Genomic DNA, 23,666 nt, shown 5'->3' with positions numbered 1-23,666 from the left:
TGCCAGTTCTAATACCGTAATTAAACATTTAGAAATCTGAACACATAAAGTTTCCAGATCTGGTCGGCAACAAACCATGGATCCGATTAAACGATAGTATCATAAAACATCACAAATCCTTTAGCATATAAAAGCATTTTAGGCATCTTCCCTAAATAAGATAGTGCTTGTGTCTATTCAGGTGGAATTTTTATGGATCTATAACACAAATATCACTGAAATGGGACAGATCTAGGTCCATGGAGTACATTACACTCATAAAGTCTCCACCTTTGGGACTTTTAACCCTAGAAATGGTCCATGCAACATTAAACCAAATAAAGAGGAAAGTTTTGAACTTTATACCTCTAGATGAAGCTCCTTTCTCTGAAGATCTCAGATCCAAACTTGCACTTCAAGCCCTTGCCTCCACAAGCTCTTCTCCTTCTTCTACACTAACACACCAAGACATTTTTAGCTCCAAAATACACACACTCAAGCTATGGACGATGGAAGGATCTCTCTTAGGGTTTCACTCTCTGATATGGAGGCTGAGAAATGAGCCTTAGCATCCTTTAAATAGTGCACAAGCCAAACATTTAGGGTTTGCATATGGACCCGTTACGCCCAGCGTAACCCTGGGTACGCCCAGCGTACCCAGGCGAGTCCACGTCCAAATTAAGCGCATGAGTACGCGCAACGTACTCCCCAGTACGCCCAGCGTACTCATTTGCTACAAGAACCCTCTCAAGGGACCAATCTTGACAACTTGACAAAATGGAAGGGTTAAATAGCTTTACCTGAATTTCGGGATGTTACAATTCTCCCCCACTAGAACCAGACTTCGCCCTCGAAGTCTCATGCCGAAAACAACTCCGGATGCTGCTCCCGCATCTCTGACTCCGTCTCCCAAGTCAGCTCGAACCCCCTCCGATGCTGCCACTGGACCTGAACCAGAGGCACCTCCTTGTTCCTCAGAACCTTGATCTTCCGATCCCGGATTGCGATTGGTCTCTCAGCATAATTCAGGCTTGCATCCACTTGAATATCCTCCAGCGGTACCACCGCCGACTCGTCGGCTATACACTTCCTCAACTGAGACACGTAGAAGGTATCATGAATCTGACTCAACTCCGTAGGTCGCTCCAACCGATATGCTACCTTGCCCACCCTCGCGGTCACCCTGAACGGACCGATGTACCGGGGCCCCAGCTTGCCCCTCTTCCTGAATCGGATCACTCCTTTCCAAGGGGACACTTTTAGGAGTACGAAGTCCCCCACCTGGAACTCCAGCTCGGATTGTCGCCGATCCGCATAACTCTTCTGACGACTCTGAACCGTCAGTAACCTCTGTCTAACCTGTTGTATCTGCTCTGTCGTCTGCAGCACTATCTCAGTGCTACCCATCACACGCTGTCCTACCTCTCCCCAACAAATGGGAGTCCGACACCTCCTCCCATACAACAACTCGAAGGGAGGCATACCAATACTAGAATGGTGGCTGTTGTTGTAGGAAAACTCAGCCAACGACAAGTACGTGTCCCAACTTCCTCCGAAGTCCAACAAACATGCTCGAATCATGTCTTCAAGCATCTGAATCGTCCGCTCACTCTGTCCGTCCGTCTGGGGGTGGTAAGCGGTACTGAAGTGCAATCTCGTGCCCAACTCCTCGTGGAACTTCTTCCAGAACCTGGAAGTGAAACGTACATCTCGATCTGACACAATCGAGATCGGTACTCCATGACGCGATACCACCTCCCTCACATACAACTCTGCCAACCTCTCAGCAGAAAAGCTCTCAGTGATAGCAAGAAAATGTGCGCTCTTCGTCAGCCGGTCGACGATCACCCAAATTGCATCGACACCTCTCGCGGTCCTCGGCAACTTGGTGACGAAATCCATGGAAATATGTTCCCGCTTCCACTGGGGAACCTCAAGCGGCTAAAACTTGCCATGCGGACGCTGGTGCTCGGCCTTAACCTTGCGACAGGTCAAGCACCTCTCGACAAACCACGTGACATCCCTCTTCATACAGGGCCACCAATAATCTTTCTTCAAGTCCAAAAACATCTTCGTGGCCCCGGGATGGATCGAGAACCTCGATCTATGCGCCTCCTCCACAGAATGGTACGTGCCCCGCCTGCATGCGGCACCCAAATCCGAACCTGAAAGGTCATCAGTCCTCGACTATCGGTAACGAACTCGGACACCTGCCCGATCACCCGCTCCGTCTTGCGGTTCTCCGGTATCACGGACTCTGCCTGGGCCTCCCGAATGGTGTCCAACACCGGGGTCATCACTGTCAATCTCCTACAAGTGCCTCGAATCGGGGCACTCTCCGCCCTACGACTCAGCGCATCAGCTACAACATTAGCTTTGCCCGAGTGGTACAGGATCTCACAATCGTAATCCTTTACCACATCCAACCATCTCCTTTGGCGCATATTCAGGTTGGGCTGATCCATCAGATACTTCAAACTCTTATGGTCCGTGTATATGGTACACTGAACCCTGTACAAATAGTGACGCCAGATCTTGAGGGCGAACACCAATGCCCCCAACTCCAGATCGTGGGTCGGATACCTCGTGTCATGAGGCTTCAGCTTCCTCGATGCATACGCTATCACATGCCCTCTCTGCATAAGCACTGCACCCAACCCCGATATCGATGCGTCACAATACACCACAAAATCCTGCATCCCTTCCGGGAGGGCTAACACAGGGGCTTCGCATAACTTCTGGCGAAGTGTCTCAAACGAGGTCTTCTTCTCCGGACCCCATGAAAAGCAACACCCTTCCGGGTCAACCTGGTGAGAGGCACGACAATCTTGGAGAAATCTCTGATAAATCTCCGATAATAGCCGGCCAATCCCAGAAAACTCCTGATCTCGGTGGGAGATCTCGGCACCTCCCAACTCATAACCGCCTCAATCTTGGCCGGATCGACCAAAATCCCATCCTGGTTGACGAGATGCCCCAAGAACTGGACCTCCCGTAACCAGAACTCGCACTTGGAGAATTTGGGATAAAGCCTCTCCGTCCTCAATACCCCGAGAATCTCTCTCAGATGCTCCTCGTGCTGCTCTCTAGATCTCGAATACACCAGTATATCGTCGATGAACATGATCACCGAACGATCCAACATCGGTCTACACACCCTGTTCATGAGATCCGTGAACGCTGCCGGTGCATTGGTGAGTCCGAAAGGCATCACCACGAACTCGTTATGCCCATAACGAGTCCTGAACGCCGTCTTCTGGATATCCTCATCACGCACTCTCATCTGATGATATCCAGTCCTCGGATCAATCTTGGAGAACCAAGACGCTCCCTGCAACTGATCGAACAAATCGTCGATCCTCGGTAATGGGTAACGGTTCTTGACCGTCAACTTGTTCAACTCCCGGTAATCAATACACATCCGGTGTGAACCATCCTTTTTCTTGACAAAAAGGATCGGTGCTCCCCATGGCGAGCTACTCGGTCGAATAAACCCCTTTCCCAGCAGCTCCTGAAGCTGCGAGGATAACTCCTGCATCTCTGGCGGCGCAAGGCGATAAGGCGCCTTGGCGATAGGCGCTGCCCCCGGAACCAAATCAATGTGGAACTCTACCTGTCTCTCGGGAGGCACACCCGGCAACTCCTCGGGAAAAACATCCGGGAACTCACGCACTATCGGAACGTTATCCATCGAACTTGGCCTCCCAGCGGCCTCTCGTGTGTCCATCACATAGGCTACAAACCCGCTGCAGCCCTGCTGCAAACTCTGTCTCGCTCTGGTGGCTGAACAAAACGCCGACCCACATCGGGTACCCTCGCCGTACACCGTAAGTACTCCCCCACTGGGGTCTCGTATCGTCACCAACTGTCGCTCGCAGTCTATGACAGCCCCAAATCGGCTCAACCAATCCATGCCCACTATGACACATACGTCCCCCATCGCTATCGGGACCAGATCTATCGGGAACTCAACACCGAAGATCTTGAGTACACATCCTCGAATCACATCCGTGGCATACACTGCTCGCTCGTCAGCTATGGAAACTCGTAAAGGTCGTCTCAACGCCTCTTGTCGGCTACTGATGTGTCGACTAAACGCTATCGACACAAATGATCAACTCGCACCCGAGTCAAATAACAGTAAGGCAGGTACAGAACTCACAAGAAAAGTACCTACACATATCATAATATAAGCACAATATCTCATCTCGGCATAAATAAATAAAAAATACGTACCAGCCACAACATCGGCCGCTGCGCGGACCTCCTCCGCTGTCAACTGGAAAGCTCTCCCACGAGCCTTCGGTGCCTCGGCCTTCGCTGGCCGAATCTCGGTAGCCCTAGCAGCAGGTGCAGATCCCTGTGCTGATCCCTGATGTAGCTGCGGGCACTCGGCCTTCCTATGGCCAGTCTGGTTGCAATGAAAGCAAACCATGAATCCCTTGGGGCAATCCTTGGCGATATGCCCCTCCTTGCCACATTTGTAGCAAGCACCCGATCGACAGACCCCATCATGTCCCTTGCCGCACTTCACACAAGTGCGGCCCTTCTGGCCTTCAGATCTCGTATCAGCGGACTTTGTCCGCTTGGCTGCCGGCTGAGACTGTGCCGGCCGCCGATCCATCCTCTGAGACTCGGCCTCCTCCCTGGCCTGAGTCTCCAACTCAATCTCCCTCTTCCGGGCATTTGCCTGAAGCTCAGCAAATGTCCGGTAAGTCGAGTTCGACACGAACTCCTGTATATCCCTCCTCAAAACGCCCAAATACCGGCTCATGCGTGTCTGCTCAGTAGACACCTGCTCAGGGCAGAACATCGCCCTCTCGTGAAACTTCCTGGTAACCACAGTAACCGAATCAGTACTGTGACAACCCGAAATTTCTATTATGTACAACATGTCAAATCAATAGAAGTCAGAACAGTTACTGTTAATTTTCAGACTTTTTGGAATAAGTTTGAGTATTTTTACGATTAACACTTTAGGAGATATCAGGAGAAAGGATGCCCTAGTGTTTATTGTGCAACAATAAAGTCCCGACACGTGAAAAGTTTAGAGTTTACGGCCGTAAACCCTAAAAGGAAGGGGTATATAAGTGGCACTTAGCCATTTTTACCATTTTCCCACTTTCAAGATCAAAACTCCAAACTATCTCAAGTATCATCCAAGTTTTCTTCAAGATCTTCAAACTAGTAAGTATTTCTATCCCTTTTGAGTTAGTATATCACTTAATCTAGTGTTTTAACACACTTCTATCCGAAAAATTTGTCCAAAAGGCTTGATCTTCAAGTTTCACCAAGAACACCAAGAACACACACTAGTGTTCTTGGACTTTTGGCTCATTTCAAGCTTCTATATTGTAAGTACTTCTATCCTAGAGTATGTTTAAGCTTGCTACACATCTTTACATCAAGAAAACACAAGGAAACACCAAGATCAAAGGTGTTTACGGTCCAAGAACACCTTGGACCGTAAACCCTTCTTAAGGGGCCAAAGTGACCCTAGTCCTTTCCTTAGCCTTGGAAACTAGTGTAGACTTATACCTTAATGTGTTTAGGACTTGTAAACATCAAAATACCATCATCCATAGGGGTTTACGACCGTAAACCCAAAGGGAAATGGTCTTAGGGCCGTAAACTCCTTTTAGGAGTGAAATGGTGCCCTAACTTCTTTCATAGACTTATACTTCAAGTGGAAACACTTCTAAGGACTTAGAAACCTTCAAATCAACAAATAGTCAAAGGGGTGTGAGTTTACGGCCGTAAACTCATGTGGTTATGGTCAATAAACCATAAACTCATGAAAGGGGTTCCCTTGAACCCTAAACCCCATAGCTTGGTCCTACAACACTTAGATGCAATCCTTGTGACTTATAACACTTAGATAAGGTGTTTAACATGTCCTAGGATGTCTTAACTTTGTTAATTAGTTGTTTAAAGACTAATTGGATACATATATGTGTATTTATATGTTAACTAGGATCTTTGTGTGTGTACAAGTCTTCACTTGACACCTAGCAATCCTATCTCTTCCGTTCATCCAAACCACTCACTACCGGTGAGTTCATACCCCTTAATTAACCTTTTAAATGTTTTTAAATGCTTTTATGGGGGGGGGATACAAGTTGATCTATTTTGGTTATTACATCAATCACATGTGATTAATAACTACCAAACAAGTGGTTTTCTTACTTCTCAACTGTTTTACTAAACTGTTTTACTTCACAATGTTTTACAAACTCTTTTACACTTATATCCTATCAAATGCATGCCTATATATGTATAGTTATATAAGTAATGTTTAAAGGACTTAGAACGGCTAGCTCGCCTTGTTTCCTTTTCCTCGTTGGGATGTGGCTTTAGGGTATCGGTTATCCGTCCGAAGGTCGTCTAAATATTAGTTATATATCATGTATACATATATAGTCATAAAAGTTCCTTCCTGTCAATTCAATACCCTTGGGTTGCAAGGGTATACATCCACATCATACTAGTAAGCTACTATAGGTGTAGCTTAGGGAGTTACTAATACTATTACTAGAACAAGGAGTCATACAATGAGTCAGTTCATACATGAGTCAATACATGCTAGATAGAGAGAGAACACACATTACAGCTAGTACACAGTACATTACAATACAATACAGAGTGATGAGAAACAAAACATACAGGCTAGACAGAGAGAGAACATACAATACAGCTAGCACATTCATTACTTATACATTACATGCAGTTATGTGAGCCACGTACGGGGCATGGCACCACCTGCCATGACCGTTCATGTATCCAGAATCTCCTTAATTGGGGAGCGTATGAGTTTGCGTATAGCTATACTGGATTGACTATCCTACACCTTGCTGCTCGCTACAGTAAGACTTAAATGTCTATGGGTGCCAAATGTCATTTTTCTCTGACATCTTACATTGTCGCGTACTATAGTCGGTAGCAGGATTACAGGCCGATCACATGGTATCTTAAATTATAATTGAATTAAGGTAATTAGTACAACAATAGTTATTGATTATAATACTATAGTACTAACTCATTTCCCCACTACATTCACTTTGTGATTTTCACACAATAGACAGTAATGCTAAAACTATATTTTTGGATAAATGATAGTCAGATTTGGGAAAATACACACTCTTACAAGAGACACACACGGATACTAGATGCCTTGGTAGAAGGCTACTTTTAGTAGGAAACATAGGGTTTTCTAGGAGAGTTCAAACAAACACAAACATTTACAAAACTTATACATTTCAAGACTTGCAAACACTTTCATACAAATACAGACACTAATATACTTATGATCTCACCAGCTTTAAAGCTGATAAACTCTTTCAAAATAACTTGTATTCTCAGGTCACCAGTAGACAGGTACAGGTGCCAGGTTTTGAGAAGCTGGAGCTCGTTCAAGACTCCTCTTTTATTTTGAGTATATTTTTTGTGTCTATATAACTTGACAGAACACACATGTATGAAATTATATTATTAATGCAATGGATGATGTTGTTGCTTGTTTACTACTATTCATTGTTGTGATACTGTACATGACGTCCTCCACCCCAGAACGTTTCCGCCGTTCATAGGTTTTGGGGGTGTGACAGATTGGTATCAGAGCATTGTTAATAGTGAATCGAGTGTATCAACCCATAAAAGATATACGAACTATAAACACTAGCGGGATTAAAATACTCTGATAAAGAGTTTATACTTTAAATAATAAAATATTTAATAAGTATACGTGCCTACATTCATACTAAAATCAGTGTCACTAGGACAGAACAAAAGTATTACGATTGTTGGGCAGCACAAGTAGACTTAGAGACATATGGTCAACCCTGGGAAGATGTAGCCTGATCAACTACATTATCTGAGGAGTGATTAGCATGTGCCTAAGTATGGTTGTGAGGTTGCAACAAGTCTAAAAACTTACCAACACTACTACAATGAGAACAGTAGAACAGAACTTTGAACTTAAAATACTATAGGAGTATTTTGTGTTACTATTAATTACTTATCCGAGAACTAAATAGATTTTTATGAGTATGTCAATAGTTGTTTAGTGGATACACCAAGGTTATATGTACTAGGATGTCATAGACTTAGAATCTGTGAATCTTTGCTTTATGTCCTGTCCTGGTTGGGTTGGGGGCTTAGGGTTAGGGTCACTTATTCGAAGGTCTATCCTATCCTAAATACATATAACTGGTATGCACTAAACAAATATTGAAGTAACTGATAAAGATCATCTTATAATTATCTTAATTAGTTCGTCTAATTAGTTATTTCTTATATCCCTTTTCTCGCGTAGATATTATGGCTAGATTCCATCCTCACGGCGACCCGTACTTCCCAAACCATGGCAATGCTGGATGGCTTGGTGAAGAACCAGAGGATGATCATCCAATCCCTTTGGATGATCATGAACCTGAAGGGTTTTCTGATGGTTCCGACTCGGAGCCAGAAGTCAACAACCAACCCCCAGCTGTTCAAAACCCAAACCCTTGCCCCGCATTTCAAGGACCCACACCTCTGTGGGCCACAAACTTGAATAGGTGGAGTCAGGAACAGGGTCAACCTTTTCCCTACAACGGAGACAGAAGCTTCTACAACCTCACTGAGGGAGGTTCTGCCGACAGGGTCCTACCCATCATGGTTCGTAGGATTGCTCGGAACACCGAGCAAGGTCGAGCAGCTATCGACCGAGTAGTGGAGATTGACGCCAACTCTGGCGTTAACACCGTCCGCATTCGCCAACTTGAGTCTGCTCATGAAAGAACTCAGGTCCGCAATGCAGTTCTGCAGAGGGAACTTGCTGAGACCCAAGCTGAAGTCAGGGAACTTCGAGCTCAGCAAGCAAGATCTGATAGGCGTGTGAGGGACATAGAGCATCTCCTATCGGATTCAAGAACTCACCCTAGCAGTTCTCGTCGCCGTTAGAGTCTTAACGACTTCTCTTTTGGATATAACCTAGTTTATGTAAAAACTTTAGGCTAATTTCCTATCTTGTTCAATCTTAGACCTGTTAAGTCATGATTAGGTCGTAATTCTGTCAAAAATTTTCCCATCTTGGTTGATGTAAGACCTACTTATAGGTCATTCTTCTCGAACTCATTACATCTGTAATTCCAGTATCTTTGACAGATATCTAATCTAATGGAAATTATAATCCAAATGCTTTTATCTTCATTCAAGTATTCATTCAATTATGCTGTTGGGCTATGGAGAGTTAGTCCATGAGTCCTTCTCATCATGTTCCTACTTAATTCTTATCAATGTCCTTATCTTCCTAAACTTTCAGATAAAAGATGCCTCCACGTAAATCAACAAGAAGCAATCCTCCACCACCACCACCTACTCCTCAGTTCGATACAGCAGCCCTAAATGCTGCTGTAGCTGCAGCTGTGGCTACAGCCATGGCCAATATCATTCTTCGGGCTCCACTGGAGGAGGAACCCTTGTCCAGTCTATTCAGGTTGAAGCTCCTGTGCGCTCGAGAAAGTGCTCCTACAAGGACTTCACCAACGGCAAGCCATTGTCCTTCAAAGGGACTGGCGGAGTACTCGTCCTCTCGCAATGGTTCGAGAAGACAGAGTCGGTCTTTGAAATATGCTCGTGCCCGGAGGGAAGCAAGGTCAAGTTTGCCGCTTGTACCTTCGAATCAAAATCCCTAACATGGTGGAATAGCCATGTTAAGTCACTATCTCTAGTAGTGGCAAATGATATGGGTTGGGATACCATGAAAGACCTCATGATTGAGGAGTACTGCCCGATGGGCGAGATCCAAAAGCTGGAGGAAGAACTGTGGAGCCTAACCATGAAAGGCTCCGACATCGTCTCGTACACCGCCTGGTTCTGTGAACTGGTGGCCCTCTGTCCTAATATGATCCATTCAGAGGGAAAGAAGATCGAGAGATATATAAGGGGGCTGATGCCACCATACCATGGGAATGTTTTGTCTTCGCATCCCACTACATTTGATAGTGCCAAGGGATTGGCACAGCGGCTCATAGACCACGGGGCTCATACCCCGGCCGCAACAACAACCACCCTGGCCATCTCAGAACCCACCAGAACTGCTGATCCCAAACGGAAGATTTGGGATGACAAGAAAAAGAAGAAGGCTGCCAAGAAGCAGCGGGTCGTGGCAGTACATGCTGCGATAGCACCTGTCACTGCTGCTACTGCTCCGACAAGGCAGTACTCAGGAAATTTGCCTAAGTTCAATCAGTGCAACTTCCACCACGTTGGAGCCTGTCGTGAAATGTAGTGCTCTAACTGCAACAGGAAGGGGCACACTGCCCGCTTCTGCAAGGCTCCAGCAAAACCAATCACCCAAGTCCCCGGCGCTGTGTGGGCCAAGCTTGCTACGGTTGTGGCGAGGTGGGCCACTACAAAAGGAACTGCCCGAAGGCAGGAAATGCAGGGGGAGTGGGACGAGTGTTGGCCATAGGCCACGAGGAAGCGGTTGCCGACCCCACAGTGGTCACTGGTACGTTTCTCCTCGATAACTCGTATGCATGTATTCTATTTGATAGTGGAACGGAGAGAAGCTTCGTGAACCAAAAATTTGCTCATTTACTTAAGCGAAAATCATGAGCACTCACAGAACCATTCACAGTAGAAATGGCTAATGGGAAGACAGAGAGCACTAGCTGCATATTCATAGGGTGTACCTTAACGGTAGATAGCCATTCATTTTCGATCGATCTCATGCCAGTCTCAATCAAAAGTTTCGACGTTATCATCGGCATGGATTGGTTGAGTCTTCATCGTGCCGACATCGTGTGTTACGAAAAGGCTGTTCGCCTTAATCTGTCGTATGGCGAAACTCTGGTAGTATATGGCGATAAACCCGTCACGAACCTTCTTATCATCTCGAGCATTCAAGCTCAGAAATTCTTGCGGAAGGAATGTCGCGCATTCCTTGCTCATGTGGTCGATATGAGCCAAGAAACGAAACTTATTCACAACATTCTAGTAGTACGCGACTTTCCCGACATCTTTCTAGAAGAACTACCAGGATTACCTCCGCAACGACAAGTCGAGTTCAGAATCGACTTAGTTCCAGGGGCTACCCCCGTAGCCAAATCGCCTTATCGTCTAGCACCTGCAGAGATGCAATAACTATCCTGTCAACTTAACGAACTGCTCAGCAAGGGCTTTATAAGACCAAGCTTCTCACCCTGGGGAGCTCCAGTCTTGTTCGTCAAGAAGAAAGATGGATCGTTTCGTATGTGCATCGACTACAGGGAGCTCAACAAACTGACCGTCAAAAATCGTTATCCTTTGCCTCAGATAGACGATTTATTCGATCAACTTCAAGGGGCGAATTTCTTTTCAAAAATCGACATAAGATCCGGATATCACCAACTACGAGTGCTAGAGGAGGATGTTCCAAAGACAGCCTTCCGAACTCGTTATGGGCACTACAAATTCGTAGTAATGCCGTTCGGATTAACAAACGCGCCCGCAGTATTCATGGACTTAATGAATAGGGTGTGTCGTCCTTACTTGGATCAGTTCGTCATCGTCTTCATCGATTACATACTTATCTACTCTCGAAGTAAGGAGGAGCATAGCCAACATCTGCGATTAGTCTTAGAAACCCTACGCACGGAGAAGCTTTATGCGAAGTTCTCGAAATGCGAATTTTGGATCCGACGAGTCGAATTCTTAGGGCACGTGGTTAGCGAGGAGGGAATACAAGTGGACACGTCCAAAATTAAAGCCATTGAGAGCTGGTCAGCACCGAAGACGCCTACAGAAATTCGTCAATTTCTAGGCCTCGCTGGCTACTATCGCAGGTTCATTCAGAACTTCTCCCGCATTGCGAAACCTTGACAACACTGACCCAGAAGGGCGTGGCCTTTGACTGGGAAGAGAAGCAGGAGAGAGCGTTCCAAACGCTCAAACGAGCCTTGTGCACCGCACCAATACTATCCCTCCCCGAAGGGATAGAAGACTTCGTTGTCTATTGCGATGCATCGAATCAAGGACTCGGATGTGTTCTGATGCAGCGAGGTAAGGTCATCGCCTATGCCTCGAGACAGCTGAAGACACATGAGGTCACCTACACGACCCACGATCTTGAACTAGGAGCAGTTGGGTTTGCTCTGAAAATCTGGAGACACTACCTGTACGGTACGAAAAGCACAATCTTTACAGACCACAAGAGCCTACAACACATATTCGACTAGAAGGAGCTCAACATGAGACAACGAAGGTGGGTCGAGCTACTCAGTGATTACGAATGCGAAATTCGTTATCATCCGGGTAAAGCCAATGTAGCAGCTGACGCCCTAAGTCGGAAAGAATATTCTGGTCGTAGAGTCAAATCTTTGACTATGACTATCCATTCACACTTATCCACACAAATACAGGCGGCTCAGCTCGACGCTTTAAAACCTAAAAATGTGACCAGTGAATCCCAAAGAGGGATTGATAAGAACTTGGAAGTCAAAGGTGGCAGAGCTTTATTTCTCATGGATCGAATCTGGACCCCGAAACTAGGTGGTTTCAGAGACTTGGTCATGAACGAGGCGCACAACACTCGTTATTCTATCCACCCGGGTTCAGATAAGATTTATCTGGATCTTAAAAAGTTATACTGGTGGCCAAACATGAAAGCAGAGATTGCTACCTTCGTAAGTAAATGCCTTACTTGCGCAAAGGTCAAGGTCGAATACGAGAAACCCTCCGGTCTTCTACAACAACCGAAGATACCAGAATGGAAGTGGGAGCAGATCACTATGGATTTCATTACCAAGTTGCCCAAGACAGTGGGTGGACTTGATACCATAGGGGTCATCGTCGATAGATTGACCAAGTCCGCACACTTCCTGCCTATCAAGGAGACAGACAAGATGGAGAAACTTACAAGGACTTACATTATGGAGATTGTACGACTGCACGGTGTTCCCATATCCATTATCTCGGACAGAGATAGTAGGTTCACTTCGAGGTTCTGGCAGTCGCTACAAAGTTCCCTAGGAACTAGGCTGGATATGAGTACAGCCTACCATCCGCAGACGGACGTGCAAAGTGAAAGGACTATCCAAACCTTGGAGGACATGTTGCGAGCCTGTGTGATTGACTTTGGGAAAGCATGGGATACTCATTTACCCCTTGTGGAATTTTCCTACAACAACAGTTATCACACAAGCATAAAGGCAGCTCCATTCGAGGCCCTCTATGGCCGAAAGTGCAGATCCCCTCTGTGTTGGGCTGAGGTGGATGATACCCAGTTAGCTAAAGGCCGAATTTCTGAAAGCACTCTCACAGGTCCGGAGATCATACGGGAAACGACGGAGAAGATCGTTCAGATCCGTGAATGATTGAAAGCCTCTAGGGACCGACAGAAAAGCTACGTTGATAAACGAAGAAAACCTTTGGAGTTCCAGGTGGGCGACCGTGTTCTGTTAAAGGTCTCACCCTGGAAGGGCTTGATACGCTTCGGAAAGCGTGGAAAGCTGAATCCAAGGTACATTGGGCCTTTCGAGATTCTTGCCAGAATCGGCCCTGTAGCTTACAAACTTAACTTACCGAGCGAACTCAGTAACGTACATTCTACCTTCCACGTCTCGAACTTGAAAAAGTGTCTGTCCGACGAGACTCTTGTAATCCCACTCGACGAAATCGAGATCAACGAGAGCCTTAACTTCGTGGAATAACCAGTAGAGATCATGGACCGGGAGGTCAAGCAAACAAAAAAAAGTTGTATCCCGATAGTGAAGGTTCGCTGGAACACCAAGCGAGGACTTGAATTCACTTGGGAGCGGGAGGATCAGATGAAACTGAAATATCCTCATCTTTTTACTTAGTTATTTGTAACTACTTATTTGCTTAAATTCTAATTTCGGGACGAATTTCCTTCTAAGGAGGGGATGATGTGACAACCCGAAATTTCTATTATGTACAACATGTCAAGTCAATAGAAGTCAGAACAGTTACTGTTAATTTTTAGACTTTTTGGAATAAGTTTGAGTATTTTTAGGATTAACACTTTAGGAGATATCAGGAGAGAGGATGCCCTACGGTTTATTGTGCAACAATAAAGTCCCGACACATCAAAAGTTTAGAGTTTACGGCCTAAACTTGGTGTTTACGGCCGTAAACCCTAAAAGGAAGGGGTATATAAGTGGCACTTAGCCATTTTTACCATTTTTCCCACTTTCAAGATCAAAACTCCAAACTCTCTCAAGTATCATCCAAGTTTTCTTCAAGATCTTCAAACTAGTAAGTATGTCTAGCCCTTTTGAGTTAGTATATCACTTAATCTAGTGTTTTAACACACTTCTATCCGAAAAATTTGTCCAAAAGGCTTGATCTTCAAGTTTCACCAAGAACACCACGAACACACACTAGTGTTCTTGGACTTTTGGCTCATTTCAAGCTTCTATATTGTAAGTACTTCTATCCTAGAGTATGTTTAAGCTTGCTACACATCTTTACATCAAGAAAAAACAAGGAAACACCAAGATCAAAGGTGTTTACGGTCCAAGAACACCTTGGACCGTAAACCCTTCTTAAGGGGCCAAAGTGACCCTAGTCCTTTCCTTAGCCTTGGAAACTAGTGTAGACTTATACCTTAATGTGTTTAGGACTTGTAAACATCAAAATACCATCATCCATAGGGGTTTACGACCGTAAACCCAACGGTAAATGGTCTTAGGGCCGTAAACTCCTTTTAGGAGTGAAATGGTGCCCTAACTTCTTTCATAGACTTATACTTCAAGTGGAAACACTTCTAAGGACTTAGAAACCTTCAAATCAACAAATAGTCAAAGGGGTGTGAGTTTACGGCCGTAAACTCATGGGTTTACGACCGTAAACTCATGTGGTTATGGTCAATAAACCGTAAACTCATGAAAGGGGTTCCCTTGAACCCTAAACCCCATAGCTTGGTCCTACAACACTTAGATGCAATCCTTGTGACTTATAACACTTAGATAAGGTGTTTAACATGTCCTAGGATGTCTTAACTTTGTTAATTAGTTGTTTAAAGACTAATTGGATACATATATGTGTATTTATATGTTAACAAGGATCTTTGTGTGTGTACAAGTCTTCACTTGACACCTAGCAATCCTATCTCTTCCGTTCATCCAAACCACTCACTACCGGTGAGTTCATACCCCTTAATTAACCTTTTAAATGCTTTTATAGGGGGGGGATACAAGTTGATCTATTTTAGTTATTACATCAATCACATGTGATTAATAACTACCAAACAAGTGGTTTTCTTACTTCTCAACTGTTTTACTAAATAGTTTTACTTCACAATGTTTTACAAACTCTTTTACACTTATCCTATCAAATGCATGCCTATATATGTATAGTTATATAAGTAATGTTTAAAGGACTTAGAACGGCTAGCTCGCCTTGTTTCCTTTTCCTCGTTGGGATGTGGCTTTAGGGTATCGGTTATCCGTCCGAAGGTCGTCTAAATATTAGTTATATATCATGTATACATATATAGTCATAAAAGTTCCTTCCAATCAATTCAATACCCTTGGGTAGCAAGGGTATACATCCACATCATACTAGTAAGCTACTATAGGTGTAGCTTAGGGAGTTACTAATACTATTACTAGAACAAGGAATCATACAATGAGTCAGTTCATACATGAGTCAATACATGCTAGATAGAGAGAGAACACACATTACAGCTAGTACACAGTACATTACAATACAATACAGAGTGATGAGAAACAAAACATACAGGCTAGACAGAGAGAGAACATACAACACAACTAGCACATTCATGACTTATACATTACATGCAGTTATGTGAGCCACGTACGGGGCATGGCACTACCTGCCATGACCGTTCATGTATCCAGAATCTCCTTAATTGGGGAGCGTATGAGTTTGCGTATAGCTATACTGGATTGACTATCCTACACCTTGCTACTCGCTACAGTAAGACTTAAATGTCTATGGGTGCCAAATGTCATTTTTCTCCGACATCTTACATTGTCGCGTACTATAGTAGGTAGCAGGATTACAGGCCGATCACATGGTATCTTAAATTATAATTGATTTAGGTAATTAGTACAGCAATAGTTATTCATTATAATACTATAGTACTAACTCATTTCCCCACTGCATTCACGTTGTGATTTTCACACAATAGACAGTAATGCTAGAACTATATTTTTAGATAAATGATAGTCAGATTTGGGAAAATACACACTCTTACAAGAGACACACACGGATACTAGATGCCTTGGTAGAAGGCTACTTTTAGTAGGAAACATAGGGTTTTCTAGGAGAGTTCAAACAAACACAAACATTTACAAAACTTATACATTTCAAGACTTGCAAACACTTTCATACAAATACAGACACTAATATACTTATGATCTCACCAGCTTTAAAGCTGATAAACTCTTTCAAAATAACTTGTATTCTCAGGTCACCAGTAGACAGGTACAGGTGCCAGGTTTTGAGAAGCTGGAGCTCGTTCAAGACTCCTCTTTTATTTTGATGTATATTTTTGGTGTCTATATAACTTGACAGAACACACATGTATGAAATTACATTATTAATGCAATGCATGATGTTGTTGCTTGTTTACTACTATTCATTATTATGATATTGTACATGACGTCCTCCACCCCAGAACGTTTCCGCCGTTCATAGGTTTTGGGGGTGTGACAAGTACCCTGCTTGAGGGTCAAGAACTCCTGAACCAACCGTTCCCTCTCCACAGGGGGAACATACACGTCTCTGAACATGGTGGTGAACCTCTCCCAGGTCACCGCTGAAATCTCTGCAAGAGTGAAGCTCGCCGTCACGAACTTCCACCAATCCTTCGCTCCCAAGCGAAGCTGGTTCAACGCGAACCGTACCCTCAGATGCTCCGGACATGAACACGTGTAGAAGCATCCCTCGATATCAGAAATCCATCTCATCGCAGCGATCAGATCCTGCGTCCCGTCAAACTCTGGTGGCTTTGTGTTGCTGAACTCCCGAAGCAATAACGAGTCACCTCCCTGAGGTCTGGCAGCAGCCACTGCTGCAGTAGCCGCAGCCTCAGTCACTGCTGCGTACCACTCATCAAAAGTCTCAATCAATGTGGTGTTGATAGACCCAAACATCTCCGGAATCTCGGCCCGAATGGCCGCCGCCACCTCATCGTGGATCATCTGACGAAGCTCCTCGTCACTCACGCCGCTCGGCTCAGGTCTGTGGCGTGTCCCAACCATACTGCCTCTGAAATACAACATAATAATATCAGAGACTCGCTCGAGCGTACTCGCACTCGATAACTCAACCCTACTTGTTCTCTAGTACCCAAAGGATTCTTACTTAGAGTGCGCACTGCTCCGGTGTCTTCAGTAGTACGGGCCCTATACTACCATCCACACAGCATCAGTATTCACCCTAAGTACTCCTCCTTGGATCCCAGATCACGAGTACTCTATATCTCGCTGGCATAGGCTACCCTTCGGTAGACCTCTCATCAGCTCCTCACTGCTACCTACTCGCTCTCAAGCATCACATAGCAGCAAAATCCTTCTTAGGCTAAGGCATCACAAAATCAGGCCACTCTAGTCCTAATATGAATACTTAGCCAACTCTAGCATGCATATCATATCATAACATATCTCATAACACATAATGTAAGGGTATTTTGGGAAATCACCGTTCGGGCGATGGCTGATCGTACACATTGCTTCCTTTTTCCTTTCTCAAAATCTTTTGCTCTTTTAGAAAAATTGTTTATTTTATGAAAAACTTTCCCAATTCCTCAGTTTGAGTTCAGGTTCATCCGAAGATGCACCCGAATCCCTCAAACCAAGGCTCTGATACCAACTTGTAACGACGTAATTTTTCAAAACAATTTTTCATTTTTAAATCATACTTTCAATCACACGATAATCATAAAACATAATGTATTCACTGTGTCATAACAAAACATGTCCCAGAATCTCATTAACATAAACTTCGTAAGTGTGTACGAATCATGCCGGCACCTTCCCGCGATCCTCGCTAGTACCTGAAACACATATCATACCAATTGTAAGCATAAATGCTTAGTGAGTTCCCCAAAACACCATATACCTCACATACGCCTTTCCAAGCCATAACTCTGTAGGATCTTCCGATCCATGTGTCTCAGGGACTTCCGTCCCAAATCCCGATAGACCTTCCGGTCCTACCCGTATCGACCTTCCGGTCCGTAACCTCTTGACCTTCCGGTCCATATCATCTTGACCTTCCGGTCCATACCATACATAACATACATATCACATAACCGCATATAGCACATACATCTCATAGCATACAAGACCTTCCGGTCACACATAAGTACCCTTCCAAGTATAGTATAGTGAGAAGACTCACCTCGGGTAACTCGGTAATCTCTAACTCGGTAAAATCTGCTCTAGCCTCCGCCTAATCACATGGAATAAGCACTCTAATCAATACAACTCTCAAGGCTAGACTGTTCCCTCTCTTAGCACTCTCATAAGGGTAAAAGACCATTTTACCCCTCTCATGGCTCAAAGACCCAAATGTTGACCACACCCTAAAAGTTAACAAAAGTCAACTCTCCGGGTTACGCTGTGCGTACCGAACCTGTACGATGGGCATACCCGGTGACCTCACAGAAACAGGGTGCGCGACCCCTTACGCCGCGCGTACTGGGATTACGCCCCGCCCAACTTCTAGATCTGACCATTTCTAAACCTCTTAATCCATAAAGTTGGTGACTTTAAGCCTAAGCATGGCTGGACAAGTCACTAACACCCATAACATTCCATTTCCCAACTCTAGAAAGCTCATAATTCAAGCATGACCTCATAACAACGACCAAGATGGAATTTTTATGGATCTATAACACAAATATCACTAAAATGGGACAGATCTAGGTCCATGGAGTACATTACACTAATAAAGTCTCCACCTTTGGGACTTTTAACCCTAGAAATGGTCCATGCAACATTAAACCAAATAAAGAGGAAAGTTTTGAACTTTATACCTCTAGATGAAGCTCCTTTCTCTGAAGATCTCAGATCCAAACTTGCACTTCAAGCCCTAGCCTCCACAAGCTCTTCTCCTTCTTCTTCACTAACACACCAAGACACTTTTAGCTCCAAAATACACACACTCAAGCTAAGGACGATGGAAGGCTCTCTCTTAGGGTTTCACTCTCTGATATGGAGGCTGAGAAATGAGCCTTAGCATCCTTTAAATAGTGCACAAGCCAAACATTTAGGGTTTGCATCTGGACCCGTTACGCCCAGCGTAACCCTGGGTACGCCCAGCGTACCCAGGCGAGTCTGCGTCCAAATTAAGCGCATGAGTACGCGCAGCGTACTCCCTAGTACGCCCAGCGTACTCATTTGCTACAAGAACCCTCTCAAGGGACCAATCTTGACAACTTGACAAAATGGAAGGGTTAAATAGCTTTACCTGAATTTCGGGATGTTACACGTTATCACCTGCTTCATCAAGGATGAATCTGGAATGCTCTCGCCTTTGGCTGCGGCAGCGCATTTTGCCTTGCAACTTCATTCTTCTTTGGGCAGTTCTTCGAAATATGCCCACCATCTCCACATTCGTAACACTTCATGTTGTCGAATGTACAATATTTGGAATAGTGACCGGTCCTACCACACTTATAGCAAGTTACTTCACCATCACATCTTCTGAAGTTCTTCTTCTTGCACTTCTCACACCACTTGGTTCAACCACTACCTCCATACTTTTGGTCATATAGGTTGGACTTCATGAATCTTCCTTTCTTATCAGATCTCGAGGATACCTCCATCTTCCTCTTTTCTTCCGCCTTATCTTTTTCTAGAACCTTTTCTCTTATTTGGGTCTATACATTCTTAGCTTCTCTAACGACTGTCTTCAAAGTAGTTGCCATTTTGACCGTTGGGCCAAAGTCCGTTGGCAATCGGTTAGCTAATCTATCAGTAGGCACCAAGTAGGGGAATAGCTTCATCCTCTCGGTGAATGCGGTGGCATACTCATCAACACTCATATTCCCTTTCTGAAACTCGTTGTTTAGGTCTATAAAATCTGTCTCGGAGAAGTATTGCATTTTCAACTGCTCCATGAATGCTTCCCAAGACATCCGCATGGCTTCTTCCCGTGGCATTGTATCTTCCAACAACTTCCACCAACTTAAAACTCCAGTCTTTAGTTGTCTGACTGCAAAGATGGTCTTTTGCTTATCGCTGCAGTTGCAGCTTTCAAATACCATTTCCATCTCGAAGATCCAGACAACAATTTCCACTGGATTTGGGCTTCTAGAAAGACTTCGTGGTTTGGCACCTAAGAAGTTCTTATACATGCGCCCATCCTTGTCAATCCTTCTGTCCGGGTCGTTCCTCATGACCACTCTGGGTCCAACTTGACTCATAGTACGACTGTAATTTCCCACCTCTGACAGTTCTTCATTTAGTTCGGGCTACACAATAGGCACAGTAGGTTCATCCCTATAAAGATCTATCCTAAGGGTCATCTCCTACATCGTATTTACCTCTCGTCTCCTTACACCATATTTCCTTATATTTTTGTTCCTAAGGATCATCGATTACATCGCATAGACAGTACTGATTCGGGGATTACTCCCTCAATACGTGTCCAGTAAAGGTTAGGGTATCATCGCATGAATACGTAGTTACAACATCGCCTTAACTCGTAATTCAAATTAGGGGTCAGAGTATCATCGCATGAATACGTAGTTACAACATCACCATAACTCGTAATTCATCACCTACATGTTATGAGCCTGTTGGTGTTTCCACATGACTATCTAGAATAGTCTGTGGTCGCCATCTATACTCTGGTAGATGACTACATCGCTACATCGCCACATTGTCACATCGTCGGTCAAGGTTATGGTATCTCCTCTCATCTCACATTATCTATTTATCATCACCTATCTATCATCACCTAATTATCATCACCTTTCTATCATCCCCTATCTCTCATCACCCGTCGCTACCCAATATATATTTATAACTATAAAAATACGTATACAGTTTAAATAACATAAACATGTATAAATCATTCATCTAGCATAGATATCAAGAACACACATAATATGCACACATAGCACGTAATTTGTATTAAATACTTCATATCTATGTGTAAGATGAAAGTAACTATGCACTCACCTGTTAAAGTGATGATTCCAAACTCGGGCAGCGCTTCGCTTCTAACAATTCTATTCTCCTTTGATGAAATCTAGTATCATTACCGCTAGAGTTTAGTCTAATATTTATGGTGACTATTTACGATTGATATTGTTTTATAAGTGTTAAAAAAATACTTTTCAACCACTATGTACAGACAGGGGCCATACATGAAACACCGGAGGGCAGGAACATTTTGGCACTATAGCCGTTCTGAAATCCAACAACCCTATGCGGCCCTTCAAACCAGATTCCCCGTTGCACGAGTAGTTAAAAGATATTATAATAACACTTTGTATATTATATTTTATAATATATATATTTTTTATAAGTTCATATTAACGATATTGAACTTAAACGTAAGCTATACTTAAAGTAGGGTAAGCATAACTTACTTATTAAGAGGTTTGGCTAGGAACCGGGCTCTACGGGGGCAGAACTTTCGAGCCTAAATCTCTTCTTCTCGGAGCCTTCTGGCGCTCCGGGACTCGCCTCTTAGCACTTGGGAAGTACTAGGGGTTGGGAGGGGTTTAGAGTGAAGTTTGAGAGAGAAAGAAAGGCTAAGGTGTGAAGAATATGGGAGGACCTCGCATGCTATTTATAAGAGCTGGCATGCGTAGTACGTTGTGTGTTCCTTGGAGCTACGCTGCGCGTATGAGGGGGGCAGGTGTCGCCTCTGGATGCTAGACCGTGGAGAACAAGCAAGGGTCTAGATTTTGCCACGTCACCCTCTTCGCATCAGCCTACTTCCAACTTCTAAATTCCGTAACATTCGCATACGAGCTTCGTTTTCGACTTTTTTTATATCCAGCCGTAGGTGGCGACGGACTCTACAACTTTCATTTAGACTCAGTCGGCTAATTTTGATTTATTTTTAAAGTTATATTTTAACAGACTTAGAAAGTTAAAATCCGTCAAAAATTCATAACTTTTTCATCTGACGTCCGTTTTCATCTTTCTTTATATCGTTGAGTTCTTATTAACGAGATCTTCAATTCTCATTTAGATTGTGTCGGCTAAAAATCGATCGACCTAAAATTCGAATTTAGGGTTGCATACTACTATGCCAAATCTTAGAAAAATAAGAACTTCCTCATACGAAGTCAGATTTGGACGTTCTTTTTATGCACGATCTCGGTTTAATGTATACTACGACTTTTGTTTAGATCGCTAAGGCTAAAAGGTAATTTATCGCAAACTCACTTTTCACGTCACACAGAGTCGTGCCGGTTTTGTCGCGAAACATCGACATGTCATAACTTCTTCGTTATTACTCGGATTTCAGCGTTCTTTATATGTACATCCGTTATATTTGTTGCGATCAGAACGGTGACAAGGAGATCGACCGTTTGAGAATCAGAGAGGAGCGGTGAGTGCATCCGTTCCGGCTATGTTGAGGATCACTTGCAAGGTCAGATTTAGGGAGATCGGAACTCCAGCAGACAAGGGTGCGAGCATGGATAGGCGTATCGTTGGTTGTTACCCCTGGTGGTGGTTTAGTTGTATACACCTTCAAGAAGAGCTATATGTCATCTGCATATTGTGATTTTGGGTTGAATAATACGGGATCATCTCCAGATATATCGCGGATTTTCCAGCATTTGAGTGTCATATTGAGAATGGTCGGGGTTGGTTCAAAGGTTCGTATGAGGGGATTTTGATTGGGTTCAGTAACCTTAGCAATTATGTTAGGAAAGCCTCTCGGAGTTGCCGAGGGAGGGAAGGAGAAGCTGTCGCTGAAGTATTGTGGGAGCATCTGACCTTTGGACTCCGAGATCTGAGTGTGATATCATTGTGATCAGCTAGAGTCATTGGCATTGTTGGGACACATGATGAGCTAGTTGGTTTTCGAGAATTGTGTTGTTTGGAAGGGTTATGCATGGTGTTCTAGATTTGGTAAGCACCGATCGTCAGCAAGGTCAGCATTAGAACATAATGAGGATTGGAAATCCTGCAATTTTTCTGTGCAGAACGGACTTAGTTGAATCTAAGTGAAGGAGAACCGCCCAGGTATTCGGGTCAGAAGCAAGGGGTGAAAGTGTTGTAAGACTACCGGGAAGCCGTAGCATTCACTAGCGGTAGAGAGTGTTGTAAGACTACGGGGGAGTCGTAGCATTCACTAGCGGTAGAGAGTGTTGTAAGACTACGGGGGAGCCGTAGCATTCACTAGCGGTAGAGAGTTTTGTAAGACTGCGGGGGTGTCGTAGCATTCACGAGTTCTTTCAGGTGATCTGGAGTAGGGTAGGCTAGTTCGCAGGGTTGTGGGAGAGCCACTGCTTACTTAGGATCAGGACCAGAGGTGATTGACTGATCAGTTATCTGGGGGCGAGCCGGGTGGTTATGGGAGTTCCAGATTGGAACCGGTAGAGACTGCTGAACTAAGGGTGGACCTTGTAATACAGAGTCTTGTGGTCGGGTAGTGCATGTTTCAGTAGGGCTACGGCTGGGTAGCCCTGTTATTGGATCTCCTAAGAACCTGGAGGTTGGATCGCATGCGAGACTGGAGGTCTCAGGGAATCGGCTAGG

Source organism: Lactuca virosa, chromosome 7 (assembly GCF_052849685.1).
Source record: "Lactuca virosa cultivar CGN04683 chromosome 7, Lactuca_virosa_CGN04683_v6, whole genome shotgun sequence".
Taxonomy (NCBI): Eukaryota; Viridiplantae; Streptophyta; class Magnoliopsida; order Asterales; family Asteraceae; genus Lactuca; species Lactuca virosa.
Note: the sequence above shows the minus strand (reverse complement) of the source record.